Genomic DNA, 21531 nt, shown 5'->3' on the forward strand with positions numbered 1-21531 from the left:
AGGCAAAACTATGGAAACAGTAAAAAGATCAGTGGTTCCCAGGGATTGGGAATAGGGGAGGGATGAATAAATAGAGTACAGAGGATTTTTAGGGCAATGAAACTATTCTGTATGATAATATGACCGTGGATCCACGTCCTTATACCTTTGTCAAAACTCATGGAATGTACGACACCAAGAATGAACTATGGACTTTTAGTGATAATAATGTGTCAATGTAGTTTATCCATTATTACAGTGGTGCCACTATAGTGGGGGATATTGATAGTGGGTGAGGTTGTGTGAGTGTGGGACAGGGATGTATGGGAACTCTCTGTAGTCTCTGCTCAATTTCGCTACAAGCTTAACACTGCTGTAAAAGAATAAAGTCTATTAAGAAAGATAATAAATCAAAATATCTAGTCATAATTTGTTAAAAAGAGGCTATCAGGACAATAGTGCTATTAAAATTTCTTGTAAAACAAAAGATCTCATCTTGGTGGTCATTGCCCCATCCATGAAAATTGCTTTAGATGGCCTCAAAGTACCCACGTTTAAGCTGAGAGAGGTTGGTGTAAGGGTAAGAAAGCATAGCAATAAAGGAGGTTGAGAGGATATACTGAAGAAAAATCTTTAGGTATATTTGCTTTCATGATTAAACTAACTAAATATGGGGAGTCTTGGCATAATGACAAATATCTATGACTTAAATTAATGGTACCTGCTGGATCCATACTAACATCTTTGCTAATATTTCATTGTTTCTTCTAACTTACTCTTCTACCACATCCTACTTCCTCTCTCTAGCCTTTTAGTAGAATATACAACCTAAAATAAAAATGTTGGTATCTCCAAAAAGAAATGACTTGAAACGATTAGATAAGATGCATGTTTAGTTTTGGCAGGCATATTTAGTTTGACCAAAATAACCAAATCCAGTGACTCTGAAACTACCACTGGATTCCCAAACAGACCCCAGCAGGAAGGAGCTGTAAAAGTTGTGCAGGCACTAAGAAGCTCTAAAACGCATTTCAAATGTGGTGATGGGGGACAAAGGGCAAGAAAACATGTCCCAGAGGTGGAGCCAGGAAATCATTGCTGTAGAGTGATGGATGCTCTCTGACTCTGGTCCTTTGTTTGTTTGTTTGTTTTCTGAGTGGAAGTTTTTATTATAGTTTTTCTGTCCCTGTGCCAACCTTATCTACTGGCTAGGGCAAAAGAGAGGGGAGGTAACTTGTCTTCCAGTATGTTAATTACTGGATAATAAAGAGTAATATTTGAACTTGCTGGAGAAGACTATATGTCAGAGATCCTGAAACTTGAGCTGGGTGAAGTGACCATATGGATGATGTGGTGTCTTCTTTGGAGAGGGAAAATGTGTATGTAGTACACTCATGAATTCAGTGGCTGGAAATATGGGTTTTGGCTCTCTGTCAAAGATTCATGCTCCACTTCCATACTTGTATTAGTCAGGGCTTTTCAGAGAAACAGAACCAATAGGAGAGAGAGAGAGAGAGAGAGAGAGAGAGAGAGTGTGTGTATGTTTATGAAAGAAAGAGATTTATTGTGAAAAAATGGCTCATGCAACTATGGAGACTGTCAAGACCCAATCTGCGGTGTTGGCCGGCAGGCTGGAGGCTGAGGAGAACTGATGGTGCAGGATGAAGTCGGAAGGCACTGGAGAATTCTCTTTTACTTACTTTCAGTTGTGTGAGCTAGAATTTATATTTCCCCTTACCACTAATTCTTCCTCATTGCACATAACCTGGTAATTTGACCTCCTTATCTGTCCTCTTTATCTCAGATCCTATGACCTAATAGGGTGGATCATCTCCTCCTGACTGTCCTCGTGGTCTTCTAACTGGTATGCTTGCCCCTATTCTAGTTCTGGTTAAATACTTCCTCCACAGATTTGCTATAATGATCTATTGAAAACATGGGTCAAAAAAAAAAAAAAAAAAAAAAGAAAAGAAAACATGGGTCAGACCACAGCCCTCTACTGCCTGAAAACTTACAATGTTCATCAACCATTTTCATGACTAAATCCAAACTCATGCGTACAGTGCTCCCTTTAAAATAATTCAGCTTATAAATACAATTCAATAAAAAAAAAAATTCAGTTTTTCCTATCTAGATAGAAGGTCACTAGAAGGACATGGGAGAGAAAGACTCAAAGCCCGTTTCCCCAGGATGTCCTTAGAGCCTTGCCCCTTCCTTGCTCCTGTGCTCTATTTTTTTCTCTCTTTGGCCTTGCCCAGCTTGCTTTTATCCCAGTCCTACTGGAGACTGCTGCGTAGAGCTGCGTCACATTGCGTCACATTTTCTAGTGTCCTTGCCTTAGGTCCGATCATGGTATTCAAGCTAGTGGGATGTGGGCAGAGTGTTATGAACTTCTTGGCTTGGCCATAAACTAGGTCCCTTTCTTCTTCCAACTTCATGGATAGAAAAGAAAGTCGAAGAGATACTGCCTTGGAGAGATCCTGACTGGGGACAACCGCCTTAGATTTTATGTAAATGATAAGCTTTTGTGTTAAGCCTTGTTTTTGTTTTTCCAGGAGCTGTTGTTTCTCTGACTTGATTTAACAGCTAGTGCTAACTCCCTCCACCTCCCTCTCCTGCTTCTTCATTTTCCATCTGGTCAAAATAACTTTCCTACTTAGGATATGCCTTCCATTTGGCTCATGTGACATTTGGGGGAGGAAGAAGGGGACAGGAAAGGGGGCTGGATTTAGAGAATGGCTGTATGTTGTAGAAGAGAAAAGAATTCAGTGAAAGCTGGAAGAGGCAGCTGGAGGTTACCATGAGACTCCCCAGTCTCTCGCACACTTGATAAGTTTGAGTTCCATGCTATCCCTGCGATAACCACTCATTACCTTTGAACTATGTGCAAAGTTGTATCGTCCTCGTTACAGGGCTTGAAGATTTGGAAGATTTGATTTTAAGCTAATTGAGGACAGGGATTACATATCCTTGCAGCTTTGCATTTAATTAAAAGTTTTTTTTTTTTGGAAAAGGAGATATAACTTGACAGGCTTAATGAAATTTAGGAAAGTATTAGATCTGCCTCCAAGATACTGATTAAAAAATACTTAATTTGAATCATTGAATAAAACCTAATAAATTTTTATCCTATTATGAGCACATTATCAAAATATGCTTATACTTTCCGAGGTCAAAACCACCCATTTTGTGCAAAGGTTCTGATGTCAACAGTTCCTGTCAAGGCCAGATGCATTGCCTCAAAGAACTTATCTACTGTCTCTTGTATTATGCGCTATGGGCTGCTTATGACATATTTTAAGTTCTGTAGTTGTTTTTCAGGGCATCCATATAGACAAGACTCATTTTAAATCCTTTAACACATTTTCCTCCTGCGGATGTTACTGTTCAGTCCCTTGTGAGAACATGTGTTGGTTATGTTAGGGTGAGACTTAAAGTAACAAATTGACTTCCTTTCAAATGCTTTAGAAAATTTTAACCCTCAGGAATAAATCCCTAATTAGGTGGTTAAGTCTCAGGGAGTAAGTGAAAATAGACAAGGGGCAATTTTCCAGTAGAGGTCTCCCCCTCTGGAGACCATCCTGCGGGAGTTGTCAGGAAACCACCATTCTCCCCTTACAGTCCTCCCAGTTCCCCACCTGCCACCGTCTGGTGGTAGTACTTAGGTAAAGGGATTCTTAGATGAGGAATGAAGGAAAGTAGGCAGTGGGCCAGAAATTCTGGGAATCAAAGTGTGGAAATCAATGTAGGATTGCCTGTTTGTAAAAGGGAGAGCTTTAGGGGAGATGAACACAATGGCTAATGTAAGCAAGGGCGAAGAATTATCTCATTCAAAATTAATGTTCTAGTTTAAACCCAAAAGATATCATTAAATCAGATGACATCTCTACTTTTGCTTTGTCCCTCTGTAAACTGCATTCTCTTTGACCTGCTCCAGCACATACTTCTATGTTCATAATATGCTTTTGTGTGTATAATTCTTCATGTGTTATCTCATTTTATCTTTACAGTAGCCATGTGAAATAAGTAGGACAGGGTTGGTACCAACAGTTTATAAATTAGGAAAGTAAGACTCAAAAAGCTCCGGTATATTTTTGAAGGTATAAGACTGGTGATTCTCAAGTTTGGGTCATTTTTTATAAACTTCATGATGGATTCATAATATGCTCTTCATATCCTATAAGTCTCTTTCTTGATCTGGTTCTTCTTTCCTTCTCAGGTCTTGTATTTTGTTACTTTCTCATTTTGTAATCTCTAATACAGTCATGCCTAACATCTTGCAGTTCCTCACTTTTGCCACAGTCTGTCTCACTTCTGATCCCTCTGGTCTCTGCTTCTAAACCTTTAACATCCTGGCCACCATCTTGTCTGATTAACTCTTAGTCAGTCTTCACATTTCACCATATGTGTCGTCTCTTTCTGGGAAACTTTACTGACCGATCCTTTCCGTAGGAGCCCCTACAGTGCCTTGCCTTGCCCTCCATCTTCATATGTGTCATGTTTAATGTATTGTAATTTTATCACCTACTGATTTGTGAACTGTGTGAGAACAGAGGACCACATCTGTTTTATTTCATGTGTGCCTTACAGTATAGTAAGTGCTCAATATTTATTCTTTGACTGACTGAAAGGGTGAATGAGTGAATGAATGGGTGGCTCTTCCTTACTCCAATTTACCTTCTTTTCCAGCTAGTTTCCAAGTCTCCGTTATTATTTTCTCGAATGTTCTAATAACCTAAGAATAACAGTTAATGTGAGTTACGAGTGTGTCCCACATTTGTAAATACAATGTCTCTCTAGTCACTCTATGGTCTTCTGAGAGTAGACCTTCTGGGAAACCATATGTCACTTTGAGTGAGGAGAAGGAATCAATCAAATATCCCACTTTGCTACTTTTCTGGTTTTATTTTTTTTTTCCCCCACCACCAATTTTTCAGCCTTGGATTTCAGTCACTTCCATTTTTAGCCCATCCATCAAGATTTGCAAATATTTTCTGTGAACCATTTGTTACCTATATAGAGCTAACTCATAGGTCAAAATAACAATAAAAATGCAAATTTATAGGAGTATACAGAAAAGGTTATTTGAATTCTTGGTCAGAACATAATATAATTTTAGACTCAAGATTTTTCCATCCAAAAGTTCTCAGAATTCTTTGTTAGATTTCTCAGTCCTGACAGGCAACTTTGAAAGCTTGGGCACACTCTGGTAAGGATTTTTTTATCCAAAGGAATAAAAGCTTCTCAAAGGTTATCTATTTTGAAATATGTCCAAGATTTCTGTGAATGAGCTGCATAAAATCTTGCCATATGTTCTTCCTCATATTGATACATCTGAATAAAGTAAGATCTTTATAAAATAATGTAGGTATATTCACAGATTGATGAAAGTCATTAGTTTCTGAAGAATCAGATAAATCAATATCTGGCATTGTTTGATATACCTAGAAAAGTGAAATGTGGTTAAAACAAAACTATTGGGTCTTATATCACGGAGGGTTTTTTTTGTTTTGTTTTTTTGGCATGGAAAAGGTCTGGGGAGCAGCTGGCTACCAGCTGGAGCCTCATACTGTTTTATTGAAGTGGAATTGGGGCTTTAACAAGCTTAATTATAACAAGACTTCACCTGCATCACAGAACCCGTTAACCACCTCCCCCCCATTTTTTTTTTTTTTTAACACATTGCTGGTTGTTTTGAAGGCTGTTTTCAATATTTCCATGCAGACCATATTTGATCTCAAAGCTTTATAGTGATACTCTTGATTTAGTTACAATGGCACAAAAGGGTAAATTAAATCTAGCTACTTTTGTGTAGGTAAGATCAGGACTTGGAGATAATGGTGTTATCTATAAACTTTATTTAAGTGATAGATCTGGTTGGATCTTCTGTTTCAATGAGCTGATGAGGGAACCGTGTGTTCATATCATTAGTTCATGTATCCTGAGGGTTCACCTTTATTTCGCTTTATGATTCTCTTAAGCGTATTATATAATGTGAGCCTCATATTTGATTGTAAGCACTTTTAAGTACTTCCTAATGTAGCTGATATAGTTCCCAACATGCAGCTGACACTTAGGAAATACCATTGATAGCCTGATTTACTGGAAGTCCATACAGATTTGCAAAAAAATTTAATCACATATTTAAATACTATAATTTTTTAAAGCATGAACTACTAAATGATGATTAGCCACAATTTCCTTTCTGTTGTGTTTTTAATCCATTTATTCTGCAAAAGTTATGTTCAATGAAAAGCTTATTTAACATTCATTAATGTTTTCATAATCACATTAATGGTATTTAAGGCAGATGAACAGCTTTCATCTCAGCACCTTAAAAATGATTAAAGAACACGAAGTCATGTCCTTCAGTTTTATGTAATAGGGGGCCATGGAATATTAGGTTTTGATAATAAAACAATTGCACTATGTACGTTTATTTAGGCTGTCCCATGGATTAGAGAGTTTGGTAGTTGTGATTCTGGTTTCTTATTTGTTTTTAAAAAATTGACCTATAATTTACATACCGTAAAATCACCCCTTTAGTGGATATTCCGTGAGTTTCGAGGGATACAAATAGCCATGTAACCATCACCAAAACCAAGACACCGAAGAATTAATTCCATTCAGTCCACGGTTTCCCTCTTGCTCCTCCACCCACCTTCAGACCCTGGCGACTACTGATCGGTTGGTTTCGTGTCTTTAGAGGTTGGCCTTTCCCAGAATGTCATATAAATGCGTTCAAACCGCAGGCAGCCTTTGAATCTGCCTTCTTTCCCTCAATATAATGTACCTGAGGTTCGTCCATGTTGTTCTATGTATTAATAGGTTGTTCCTTTTTACTGCTGAGTGATAGGGCATTATATGAATGTACCAAAGATTGTTTAGTCATTCCTGGGGGGGGGAGGAGTTTGTTTAGACAGAGATTTAAAATTACCTTCAAATATTAAGAGAAAAAAATGATGAAAATCTTTGGTTGGTGACAACAGTACTAATACAATGTGAAAATGTTGGTAAAAGGTAATAATCCCCTGTCGCTTTTTGTGCTAAAAGATTTCTAGATCCCAGGCAGCCTGGAAAGGCACAAGGCTACTGGATAAATTAGCTGTTAGCATGAAATAAGTGGGTTGACCTTTTTGGATTTATGTTCATAGCTTTCTTGTCGTCAATAAGGTAATTATATTTCTATTTTTCAGCAACACTTGGGATTAGAGATATTTATGTCTTAGAAAAGGAATTGGGGACAGTTGGCTTAGTCCAAAAGCAATATTGCAGTAGTAACGTTTCCTAAACTGAAAATTGGATGAAAGAATCATCTCTGATATTTACTATATAGCTTATTTTCAGGGGTTTAGCCAACACACGATAATCAATGAGAGATAGGGAAATGCCATATTGTTTTGGACAGTCTTATAAGGAAGGGATCATGGTCCTGTAATACGTTTCTTTTAATAATTGTATGTATCATTCAGTCTTTTTTTCACATATTTTAATATTTTAAATTCAAATTCTCTCAAGCTCTGAGATTCAAATTCAGATATCTCTTCTTTGTAGCTTTCTCTGACTTTCCTTTTTGCTCCTCTTTCTTCTCCCTCGGGCAGGATTTTACCATCTCCTTCATCTCTGCTAACATCTCTGCTAAGTGTGCATTCCTTTTCTCTTATAGCACTGCTCAAATTGCATTGTAATTATTTGTTTACATGTCTGTCTCCCTCACCAGACTGTGAGTTCTTCAAGGACTGAGACAACGTTTTACTTAATTCATTCGGTATACCCACAGCCTGTCAGTGTCTCTCACATGATAGGCACATAATAAATGCTGAAAGATAAAAGTGGGAGGATTAATGAACAAATGTAAATTATTGTCATCTCTGATTTATTTGGCAGTCATATCATAGTGTGCAAAAAAGAAACACCCATCTTATTACTCTTTCAATGTCAAGTCTTTTTTAGAAAACTGCAGTGTTTAACAGTCTTCTCAACTCATATTGCATAATTCCATAATACTGATAACAGCACTGTAACTAAAATGTAAGCACTGCCAAGTCATTGGGAGTTACAATCCTGGAATCTATGAGTGTAGTTTTTGTTTAATTCATTTTATAAAAAAAAAATAAGTGATGTTTGGTTGGATATACAAAATTCGATAACAATGATAAGCTTTTTAAATTCACTTGCATTTGCAAATACTTTGTTAGAATTTATTCTTAGGAAACAAAAATAAAGGAGTTAAGTAGAGTCATTGAGGTGATTGAGTAAGCTTGTTGGTAAATGGTTCACTTGCTCAAAGACCTAGATTAACCCTCAAGGTTGGTGAGTTAACTAGGATGGTACTGAAAACTTGTTGGGTATTAAGTTTATCTTTTGAACAAATGTTTGGTTTCATTAAAAATGAAAATGCATTCCACCTAGATTCTCTTATTTTTATGTAAATTTATGTGTACTTAAGAGAAATTTAATTATTCTATTTTACTTATTTATACTCGAGTCATTAAAAAGCTATTTGGTAGTGGATAAGAAGGGCCTCTTTCTTGGCTTTACTCTTTATTATTATAAACCCCTAAGACTTTTTTTTCTCTGATATCCAACAAACTTAACCAATTAAATGTTCTGACAGCACATCACCTCCAATGCTTATTTTGGCTTAAGAAATGGAAAAATATTTCATTCACTGTCCTTAGTAAATGATGTCTGATAGGTTATGTTGTTTTTATAAATAATCTTATATAAAATTAAACACATAAAATTGCAACATGGACATTTATAGATCTTTAAGAACAGGGACCATGATTTCTTATTCATGATTACATTAGTAGGTCCTAGCGGAATGGCTAGAACAAAACAGAAACTCAATAAATATTGAATATGGATTAACTGATGGATGCACCAACAAATGTTATAGGATAATATAAAATTTTTTGTTTAGTGATTAAAGCAGCAGAGGGAGAAAGCAAAGGTCATTTTCGTATTTGAGGCATGTGAGGAATTTCAATTATGATGGGAGGCCTGCAGAGAGAAAAACCTTGATTTATATGCAACGCATATTTTGTAACCTGGAGAAAAAATTGGGAGGGTCAGTCTTAAACAAAACAGAGCAAAGATTTAATTAAAATGACAGAGCTTTTGATTAGCCAATATTGGGATTAGAAAAATGTTGGGATGGGAAGACTAGAAGTGCTTGTTTTTTCCCCCTTTCACATGTTCTTAAATTGACCAACATATTTGTGGTTACCAGGGAATGAGCAACAGCCAGTTTCTATATTCCCTGAATATGCATTTTTTCCCCACTGGACTAGAATTTTAGAATTCTCCAGAACTGTTGGCTGGGAGGATGTATGTTCTACTTACTAAGCTCTGGCTCCAGAATCGTGGTGTCCAAAAAGTTGTGCATGCTCACGGAATCACTGACTATGGTGTGAAAAGAAGCAATTAGAACTGTCATTTACTTTTATTTTTATCTAAAAAAATTAAGAAAATGAGTTAAGCTTTACTCTTTCTGTAGAGTTTTTTGTTAAATATAGCATACATTTAAAAAATGAACAATAAAAGGCATATTTATTGTTCAAAAATGAACAATAAAAGGCATATAGTTAGATTAATTTTCATATACACCTATATAACCAACACAGATCAAGGAACAGACATTATCAGAACCATAGAAGACCCCCCCCGCCATATGACCACCTCTCAGAGAAAAATCACTATCTTGACTTCTAATACCATATACTGGTTTTGCCTTTTTAAAAATTTTACCTAAATGGAATTTTTGGGTATTGTTTTTTATCTGGCATTTTTCTACTCATTAGTATGTTTATGAGATTTACTTCCAATTTACATATAGTTGTAGTTCATTTTCAGTGTTGTATATTACTCCATTGTATGTACCATGGTTTATCCATTCTACTGTTGAGCATTTGGGTTTCCTTGTCACCAGTTTTTGGTTTAGCACTGCTATGAATACTATTATCTACCAACATTTTTGTTAGATGAATACCTAGGAGTGGAATTCCTGAGTTTTTAGGATACACAAATAGTCTTTAGTAGATAGCTCTAAACAGTTTTTCGAAGTGGTACCAATTTATACTCCCAACAGCCATTATATGAGAGTTCTAGTACTTCATGTCCTTACCAGCACATGATATAGTTAATTTTTTTACCACAGTTCTTTTGTGTGTAGAGTGATACTACGCTGTGGTTTTAATTTCTACCTCCCTCATAACTAGTGACTTAGCATTTTTTTTTTTTTTTTCAGATGCTTAATGATCATTTAGATCTTATTTTCTTGTTCAGGTCTTTTGTCCATTTTGGGGGGAAGGTTGTTGGGTAGGTTATTGATTTATCAAAATTCTTTACACCAATCTTTTGCTGATGTATGTATTACAAATATCTTCTCCATCTCTGTGGCTTGTCTTTCACCCTCTTTATGGTGAAACATTACTAATGTGTTTTGTGGCGTGACATTGGCTCATCCTCACTGCACATGCACATAATACGGTCACCACAAACATGTGATGTGAAGGGGGCTTGGGAAGGGAAGTTGGATGGTGCACTTAACTGTGGTGCCCTCACTTTTTCCCCCAAGATATTGTTATGCACTATAGCTTAATATGTGCATATTTTGCATTGAATGACTTGTTATCCAGTTTTCACTAGACTGGTCTTTACAAAATGGATAAATGGCTTTAAAATACTCCTGCAATGCAAACTTGAATTGAAGATAATAGAGCAAGCATTTGGGCACTACAAGAAAATGGTTGATCTGATAACTTCTCCCCAAATAAGAGCTATTCTTCAGGTAGATAAAGAAAATGGAAACCTGATAATATCAGAAAAGCTAGTCAAAAAATAAATTTATTGGAAAAGCTATTAATAATAAAGATATACTACTCTAGTTAACAATGAGCTTTGTCCGAATATATTTTTCCTTGGTATCCTAAAGTATAAAGCCACTATAATTAATAAAATATTAAATATGTTTATTTCATCTTCATCTCATCCTTTAAAATTTTCTGGTTTTTGTTTAATACAGTTATAATTTATAAAACAAATTAATATACACCTATTAGGATCATAATCAAAATAGTCTGGATCACTGCTCTAGAAAATTTTGAAACTATGAAGGTACCACTAACTGGAAGTATTACCATGCAAACCTCTAGGAAACCTTTGGAATGGAAATTTACAAAGCACCTTTTCTGTTTTAGTTTAGACCTGGCTATTTGAGAAGCATGGCAGAGAGTTACATAGTGCATGCAGGGGAGTGGAGGTAGCTGGGAAAGAATTTGGATAGATTTATAAATAATAGGAGTCATTGTTCTCAATTCGCTATTGTTTTATAAAAGCTGTCCTGAATATCCTCCTTTGCTCAGGAAAGGGCTGATTCCTGAGAATGGATTATCCCTACCAAGGACAGTAGATTTCACTTTGGAATGTAGTATTCGAAGCCTGAGCCTGGATGCCTGGGAATGTCTAACTGTGTCTTAACTAGGGCAGCAAATCCCCTAGTAGAGGCGGTGGCTGCATTGTGGCCTGTGGAGCATTTTGAGGAGAACCCGTCTTCTTGAATGTCACCTTAAATGCTTAAGTAAGCTTAAAGAGTCACATAAGTATTTCTTTTCTACTAAGGAGTCTATATCTAAATATAAATGATGTAAAGAGAAAAAGACAGAGGATACACATTTTTTCTTCATATTCAAGAGATTTTATAAGACTTGGTGACACTAACTGAGCAAACCATTTTGTTTGCGGGGTATTCATTATAAATGTCTCCATCTGATGAATGACAATGGCCTCAAGAGTCACCTCATACATCCTGTGTGTTGTTGGCAGGCCTGAGACAGGCCACCCTGGGTGGGTGAGGCTTCAGGCTCTCCAGGAGAGGACTTTCCAGATCCTGTCAACAACCCATTGCAGTTGTTTTTGGCTGCAAGCTTGGTGGACACTCTTCTTCCAACTGAGCCTCACATCATCCACTTGGAATGATCTGCCCTCCTCTCACTCCTATCCAAAAGGCTGCGAACGCTTTGGAAGAAAATGCCGTGGAAATGTGAAGCATTATTTTAGAAACAAAAATCTCTGTAGTCTCAAAGCTTCTGCAAAGCACTGCGTCTACAAGCGACATATCTGCCACATCTGTTTTTGTGTGTGGGAGGAATGCTATATTTATCATCCAAGATGAGTCACTCTGTAAAGGAGCATAATCTACTTGAGCTTTTGTGTTTAAACTGCTCTTTGGTAGAGTGAGCTGTAGTATTTAAGCTTTAAGTGGTACATATCTAGGCCTCCTGGTAGCACCCTGCCAAGAGCAACAATAGTACAGAGGAGAACAGCTCCTTCCTTCCGTTTCCTCTAAGTCTGTCTTTTTCACAATATTATGGCTGAGACAAAGGCAGGGAGGATCCTGAAGGGGGCTGCCATGAGAGACCAAGCCATCTCACACCTGTTCTAGCTGAATTTGGCAATGCTAGAAGACACAAAAACAAAAGGTGAAAAGCAATATTATAAAACATCAGTTAAAGAACTTTAACCAATCATTAAGCATCCATAGTCATTGATAGCATATTCTGAAGTATAAAACCCTGGGTATATCTGATCCATTCCCTAAAGATTTTTTCTTTAGTTTCCCAAAGTCTAAAGAAAAACAGTGACTTTAATCCTCTTTGCAATTCTGTCTTGCGGGGGAGGGTCTAAAAAACAAACAAACAAACAAACAAACAAAAAAAACTTTTTCATTTTAGATCATTAATTTGCAGACAGAATATTATTTTCTTTGACTCTAAAATGTTTGTAAGGTGTTTCAATGGCTATTGGTAAGTGGTTTCCATGAAGTAAGCATGTCTTTCAAAAGAAAATATGTGGCTTGGGAACTTTCCAAAGTGGAAGTTAACACTTACTAGTTTCCCTTCTGTAGACTGTGTCTTCAGTTTGTCTTCTATATCCCAATACTTGGTTAAGAAGCCTTACTTGGAGCAACAGAGCTATATGACCAAGGTCATGAATCAAATAGCACTGGGTCTATGAGTGGGACACAGCCCATAATATTGTCCCACATATTAGCTCACTGCTTTACTTCTAGCTCCTACCTTCATATCCTATTCAAGAAGAGAAAGAGATAATCCAATGGATAATCATGTCTCGTTCTCTTTAGAGTTATATAGTCAGTATATAAACACAGGGTTTAGCTGACACATTTGTTATAGGTTTTTTTTGGTCATTAAAATTGAATGCTAAGGAGGTCTGGGGCATAAGTTCAGTCCACACTGATATCCAATTATCTTTAACAATGAGGAGCCTAATTGACTTTCTGGTCAGGTCATTGCATGGCTCTAGTTCATTTGAGAAGCATAGGAATGTTCTTTCTGTTCCCACCCAAGAAATACATAGGCAACACTTTCTTTATTCTTGTTCCTATCAGTCTCAACTTACTCTTTCCTATGAGTTTAAGTAACAGAGTTTTGCTTAAAACATAAATATCGTTTGGAAGCCATCAAATATTAGGACACCACCAACCCTCAAATTTTTCTACAACATTCCCCTCCGCCCCCATACAGAAATGTGAAGGAATATAACTCAGGAGGGGCAGCTGTAGTAATGGAGTAAGAAGACAAGGAGCAGAGAAGTATAATACCGTCTCCAAAGAGAGAAACGGTGATTGTTATCTGAGGCTCAGGGATGCACTTGGGAGCTTGGTTTATGATTGCAGGAAGGCACAGATAATGAAAGAGCACGGAGGAGTGCCAAGGAGAAGATGTATGTTTCCCTGTTTGCTCGCCTCTCCTTTCGTTAGGCATTCTTGTGAATGGATGGCCCTGATGATATAAGGGGCCTGTGAAGAGATCTGTATGTCTCAAAGAAGAATATCACCACTAGTGGAAAAATGCTGAAAGATGTCTGACTGTGGGTCAAGAAATGATAAACGTGTTCAGAACATCATATACATTTTTGATTATGTGGTACATTCAGCGTTGTTACAGAGCATGGCAAACATTCAGTCAAACGTCATTCAAGTTCTACTTCTCCTCCTCCTCTTCCTCCTCCTTCTTGTTTTTATTTCTGCTTTTGTTAATTATTTTCATTACTTCCTCCCACCTTTACTTTTCATCCCACCTATACATGTGTTACCCAGCCGTTAAGATCATTTCTCTAGTATTTAGGTTCTATTTTTTTCACTGAGTTTTCTCTAATCCTAACCCACACTGACCTTCCATTTTGGGATTAATACTTAGTTGCACACGATCTTAAAGTGTTCCTTGTTATTTCAAGTATTATTTAATCTTGTTAAATGAACAAGGTAATAAATACATTGAAGACTGAAACCATATCCTGTTTATTTCTCTGTATTTACCACAATAATTAAAACAATGTCAAACATACAGAATGTCCCAAATAACTGTTTGCCAAATAAGTCATGGGGATTTAATAAATATTGTTTAATTGACTGTCTTCCCTCTGCATGCTTAGAAAAGTATACACATGTTACTGTACTATGAACAAAAGGGTGAACAAAATGTATTAATGTTCATAATTTATTTGGCATACTCATTATTTCCATCTTGCCAGGTTAAAAAGATTTAGTCTATTCTTGACTCACCACTCTGTCCAAAACAAGCAAAAACAAATTAATAAAGAAAAACCCATAAGAGAAAAACACCAAAAACACCAAAAAAGGAGCCAAAGAAACCACCACAACAAAAAATCCAAACACTCTTGAAATGAATAAAAATAATACATTTATAAGGCCAACATAGATAAATATAGATTATAACTGGGAAAGAATTACTCAGTCAAGATTATGTTTATTATGTAGGGATTGAAACAAATACTTGAAATGAATTGAAACAAATATTTGAAATGAATTAATAATGGATAGAGCAGCATCTAATTTTTTCCACATAATCCAGTTTAGATCAAGAATACTTTGAAGCAAGAACATGAAATCAGTTGAGACCAGCTGACCTTTGCAGGGAATTATGGCTGGTTAACTTCGTAGTTCATTTCATATTGTATTTGCAACACGAAAGAAAAATCTTCCAGTCCCCATCTGCTGAATTATTCCCCTCCCCTCCTTCAAAGCTCATGCAGAAAAACTACCTCTCCCGCAAAACCTTCAAACGGAAACTGCATGGGAATTCTCTGCTTTGTCATATGAGAACAGTGAAACAGCCATTTTAACTCTTGATTAATTCAAGCAAACGAGAAACAATACGGTTAGATACGATTCAATATGCAGCAGGATTTTTCTTTTTTCTTAAAAAAAAAACCTTTTTTGTTGTTGTGACTGCTGTCTGAGTTGGTCAGATCAGCTTGGAAGTATATGATAAAGAGGGACTGACTTTTATTTTTCATCATTTTTACATTTTTACATTTGGGGGGTTAAAGACATAAACGCTACCCATTATCCAGCCAGTTTCTTTTTTAGTCAGAGCTTCTCTTTGGCTAAAACAAAGACTATTTTCTAAGTGCTTGATAGCAGAACGCTTCCAAGCACTGTTGTAGCCATAACTCTTGTGCCAGTTGGGTAGGATAGACTTCCCCAAAGCTGAAAAAAGTACTGTTCAGGGAGCCATTTATTTCTCCACTGGGGCCTGTTTCTTGATGTTTCCCAGGCATAGATGGATGGACACCAACCCTAGCATACTCCAAATATGAGACCAAATGAGATAGTAAGTAGAAACTCCACCATGAAGACATTCCATTCTCATGGTGGAGTTTGGGGTTGGCAGTATGCAGTGTGCTCTCATGTAGGTATTCCTTATCTACTTCTTTGCATCTGTGAATTTGAATTGTTCTTCCTTTAACTCTTCTGTTCTGTTGGACCTAGTAGAGTACTACCTCCTAAAACAATATTGTCTTTTTTTCTTTTTTTCCAATTATTTCTCCTCTAAAAGAAATATTGCTCTCTCATTAAGAATCTGAATTCCTATTATCCTCTTTAATGCAGGTCTCACCTCTCACTGGCCCTGATTAAGAGGGGTGGTAGTGAGAACTGGCTTTTTTTGGTATATCATTTCTTGATCAGTGAACCAGCTGTGTGAGCAAGTATGGAAGAAACCCAAAAGAAAGGCATTATTTTATTTTACTTTAGTTTCAAATGGTAACAGTCGGAGTGAAGGGGCCCTGCCTTCTGCGGCACTTCCCATTTTCATCACCTCAAGGCCTTTACTTTCTTCCATGTGGCCTTCCTTAAAACATCACTGTAATTTATTTCAGGTTATATGAATGATTGGCTGCAATTTTTTTTTCTGAGTTTTTCCGAGTATTCCCTGCAATCTTCCTTAATCATTTCATTACTTACACTTTTGACCCCGAAGCTTCCTTGAGCTGATTCCTTTCTGTTCCTGACCCGATTGACCTGTAGTTCATTGCTTCTTGAGCCACACAGATTGAAATTTGTCATCGTTAAGTCAATATTTTTCTTTCTGAGATCTTTAATTCAGCACTTCCCTGCCTCAACCACAATTGTTTTACCTGCATTCTTTCCCCATCTAACTCAACATTTATTCTCTGTTCTCTTTTGTGCCTTTATAGGCTCAAATAGCATCTCTTGTCTCTCTTTTCTAACCCAGCCTTGTATGCTCTGCCAACTTCTCAGTTCATCTTTTTGATCCCTTTCCTGCCCAACTCATCAGAGCTCCAGCTTGGATAACCTCCACCAGGTGCTCTCTCAGCCACTATTGGTGTTTTCTTTGAGATGACAGAATGTTTTAGAGAAGGAGGAAAAAAAATATGAAGGCTCACCTGGTGCCTGAAGATGCTCTACTTTCACTCTCAATTCTCCCTAATGGGGAAATTCGTGTCTTCGTTCAGCTTTAGCGTTGAATTTAGTAGTGTTCTTTTATTTCCTCTCCCAATACCATCTGGTTATTCCACTGTTTTAGGGAGAAAGAGCATGCAGTTTGTCCCCTTTTGTATATTCTAATCTTTATTCCCGTATCTTCCTTTCTCTCTGACCCTTCCCCAGTTGAGACTTCACTCTTCTCTCAATGTTCTGGACTCCAGATATTACCAGTATGTTCAGGATAGTATCATCACAAGTATCTACTTTTTCTCTAACAACCTTATTCTATCCCAACCTGTAGATACATACATTTTAAATAAAAACAAGAGCAAAAACAAAGCTTCAACAAATGTTTATTGGACCTGCTCTGTATAGGCACTTTTCTAGGTATACAGGAGATAAGGATCTAAGACTCCATAAACACAGACTTTTGTATCCTTGCTACCTTTTCTATATACAAGTGAATTCTTTACTTTCTTCAAAAAATGTCCAAGTATAGTCCTCAGGTGACTTCCTCTACTTCCTCCTAACAATTCTCTTCAGAAATCTCTTACAGTCTGGGTTTGTACCCATTGAAGCTGTTCCTGCAAGGATGAAGATAAAATGATGGCTTAGATCTTTTCTCTGTCCTTATTCTCTTTGCTCACTTCACTTTGTCTTACATACTGTTTTCTTTTTTTCTGGTTCTCCTCTCATGCCTCAGACTTCTTCTTTATCTCCTCTAACACCTTAAGTTTGGTTGTCCTTTAAAATGTTATCATAAATCTTATAGCATCTTTTCTTTAAATACCCTATCAAGAAGCAGTTGTATTTTAAAGATTTCTAACTTTCATCCTGTCTCTCAAAATTATATGCAAACTCTGGCTTTGAATCTCCTCTGCAAGCCATATTTCAAATGGCTTATCCAGCACCTCTCTTTGAACACACTGCCACACCTCACATTCAGGTCATCATAGTTCTGAGGCGGGTCTGGAACATGCTGAATTACAGAAGAGAAGAATCCTAACTGGGAGGAGGGCACCCAGAGAGTTAATTCCTCTGTAGAGTCAGCCCCAACAATATCAGCTGGAAATGTCCCAAGGCATGAGTCCAATTGATACGGTCATTTTATGTGCCGTTCAAGCAGTGCCAAACCAGTAGATCTAACATTATCAGGGACACAGTGCTAGGAATTTCAGGGAAGGGGTAGAAATGTCAGAAGCTGTTTATGTGTGGCAAGTCCTCAATTCATGGTTGGATATATGGAAAATATAAAACAAATTTACAGAAATGGATGAACAAGAGACACGGAAGTCATTTTAGATGAAGTTATTAGATGAAATTCATGAGAGGGCCCCAGAGCAGATCATATATAGACTGGTGGTCAAGGCAAAGTTCTAGTGATATGAATAGTGGCAATCAGAGTGTATAGTGCTGGGTAGTAAGGTAGTAAAGAGAAGGGATCCGGGGAAAGGTATCTTTTAGCTAAGTGACAACATAGTCTACCAAGCTATCTGTGTGGCAAGGGCCAAATTGCTGATGAATTTCTTGGGCTATTTCAGTTGCTGTCTTACTGGACATCTCTTCAATATGGATGCTATCAACCATGCATTGAAACTTTAAAATCGAGTATGCTAACATCTATGAAGCAACTCTCTCTTTTTTTTTTAAACTCTTATTTCCCTGAAAATTTCTTCTTAATATTCTCCATGTGCTACTTCTCTTTTTCTGCTTTTGAATATGGGTAGCTCCTTTGGATTCTGTCTTTGGCTCTCTGCCATTCTCTCTATCTTCATTTTCTTTGGGCAAACTCATTCACTTTTTTGATTGTAACTACTACTATATATCCTGTTGCTTTGTAATCCAGGTCTAGAGTTCTCTCCTTCTGGTATCTCCCTTCAGACTCATATATTTAACTACTTGCTAGTTAAATCCATTTAGATGTCTTACTCATCATGTTGAAATACAGCATGTTCAAGAAAGATCTGAAATTTCTCTCCCTCCAAACCCACTCTTCCTTCCTATGTTTCCTTTGGTAATTAATTGCAACATTATTCACATAGTTACTCCAGCCAGAAATTTGGAGTCATCCTAAGCCACTTCCTCTTTCTTATTCCCCACATATAATCAACCTGCCAATCCTACTGATTTTACATTATGATTATTTCTCAATCTCTTATACTTTCCTAGTCCAGTCCATCGTCACTGCACACCTGAAATATGTCACTAACCCAATCCTTGCTCTCCCTGACTGCTGACTGGCTTCTCTACATTAAATAACCCTTCAGATAGTCTGGGTGCTGTATCTGAAATACATATCTGGCTCTTGTCACTTTCCTACTTCTAACCTTGCTATGGTTCTTCATTGTTTATTGAATCAACCTAAGCTGCTTCGTCCAACTTAAAGACCCTTCATGATCTGGCTCCTATCTGGTCTCTAAGCATCATCCACTTTTATATCTTACCTTTCACTACTTGCTAAAACTGAACTCATGCCTTATTTTTATCTGCTTCACCTCCCCTCAATATATACATCTTATATTGCTATCATTTTTTCCAGTCTTCTAAACTAGAAGTCAACGTATACTCCTTTACCTTTCTCACCAGTAACACAAAACAGTTTCTCGCTACATTTGATTAATTTTATTCCAGAAAGTATGTCTCAAATCTGGACCTTCCATTTTATTCCTCTTTTAATATTTCTTACTTGAACAATAAAATCATCTTGATGCTACAAAGTTTAGCTTTCTTAGCCTTTGATGATCCTATTCTGTGTTACAGCTTTGGGTATTCTTGAAACTGCTCCTAAAATCATTGAACATTTCTGGAGGAAAAGGACATAGTACAGATATTTATTACTACTAGGTCCAAAGTAAATACTTTATATATAATTGGGAAAAAACACATAGATTGATTAAATATGTGGCCAGAATTACTCAGCCGTTACTCATGGATAAAAGATAACATTTATTTCCCTGATTTTTGGTAACAGAAGGGACTAGCATAACATAAGAATGAAAGAATTTTTTCTACAGAGTTCCATGGAGAATTTATCATAAACTAAAGGGATATGTCACATTATTCATTGTTTAAATAATCTTAGTGTTATCCATACTCATCTTCTTGCCCATACAGTGGTGTGAATATGCACATGGTGTTTTGAAGTTATCTAGGCTTTTATGAAAAATAAGCAGTTGATTCCACAAACTTGGGAGAAAATTTTTTTCAAGACAATTTGTCTTTCTGGAGATTTGGTACTCCCTAACTTGGATTTGACCAAAAATGCTGTTCAAAACCAACTTTCTGGGAAGTAATTTCCATGAAAGGTTTCTTATTTTCCTTTTTCTTCCTGCCAATTCAGTAAAAGCAGCTCCAAAGTCAAGTCTTAAATTGATGTCTGGTGAAAAACTACATGCTTTTAATAATTCAGTAGCTTCATAAAGGTCCCTCAATGCGTGAATCTAACAGCAATATATACTGTTAATGAGAATGGAAAACTTGGAAAGAGAGTGCAGAAGTGAGCCTGCTGAGGAACTGAAGACGGTAGAAAGATGCATCCCACAATTTAAGAAGTGGTTATAAAAAGTGACTGATTAAAATGTTCAGAGGAAATGTTTCTGTTATTTTGTTGGAAAGTACTCATAATTCACACTTTTCGCCAGTTCTTTTTGGGGGGTCCTACTTTTCACCACACCTCTTATTGGACATTTGATCACAAAGACTCACATTTCACTTTTCACCAATATAGCTACTAATTTGGTGGCTTCCCCTCATAGCTGACAGCACCCCCCATAATCAAGACAGAATAGGAGACCAGCTGGGCTTGGCCTTCCAGTAATCTTCTTGAAGCTACATTTGCCTCAAACACATTGTGTCTAAAAGCAAGGTCTGCCTTTAATGTTGGCAAGTTGATGATGGGGAAGAAAAAAAAGTGCTTGAGTTCTCCTAGAGGATAACCTTATCTTGACTGTGAGTTTGTTTGGAATGTCAGCAGCCAGCCTGAAACAAAGAATTCCTTGTATGGTGAAGATGTCTTTTGCATTTATTTTTCCAATGGAGAACTGAGTTGAAGACAATAGTCTCTGGGGGAGAAAACAGAGTAAACTACACTTTAGGTCACTGGCATTTAAAATTAATATGATTTTTCTTTTTTTCCTGGCGACCCAAACAGCAGGTATCTGCCATTTCGATTCAATTATCTACTTGCAGCATTTCCCCCTTACTGTCAATTTAGGTAGTCTAGACGTTGTGATCACTCTCTGGTAAGTGGGCTTCTTTCTGGGAATTGATTTCTTTTGGATCATCGAGGAGGTCTCAGCAGACCTGGATAACTCTTCCCACACGTTTCTTTTGCCAATATATTTCAATATCTGTGACTCCATAATAAATTAATACATCTGCATCATATTAATACTACATTAGAGAAATGCAATAGTAACATGATACAATAGAAACATTGCTAACCCCCTAAGACTTTCACATGGCTCTGCTGGATAAAAACCATTACTGTCAATTACAACTCACAGACCTTATATCTCTGAAAAGGCAAAATAGACTGTGTCCTGGATGCCTTTGAGTAGTATAAACTGTCTTGTTATCAACACCAACACTGCTGTCCAGAGATAAGGAAAGCAGACACTCGGACTGCCTACTCTGTAAGCTCTGCATTTTTTTTTTTTTTTAATAACCCTTGGCATTTTCCTCTTTAGCATTATTGGTTTGTCATTCTCTGGATAATTGTTCATAAATCATTGCTTAAATTGCTCATGGACTCCATAATGTTTCTTGCCAAAAAG

The sequence above is a fragment of the Martes martes genome, assembly GCF_963455335.1.
Source record: "Martes martes genome assembly, chromosome: 8".
NCBI lineage: Eukaryota > Metazoa > Chordata > Mammalia > Carnivora > Mustelidae > Martes > Martes martes.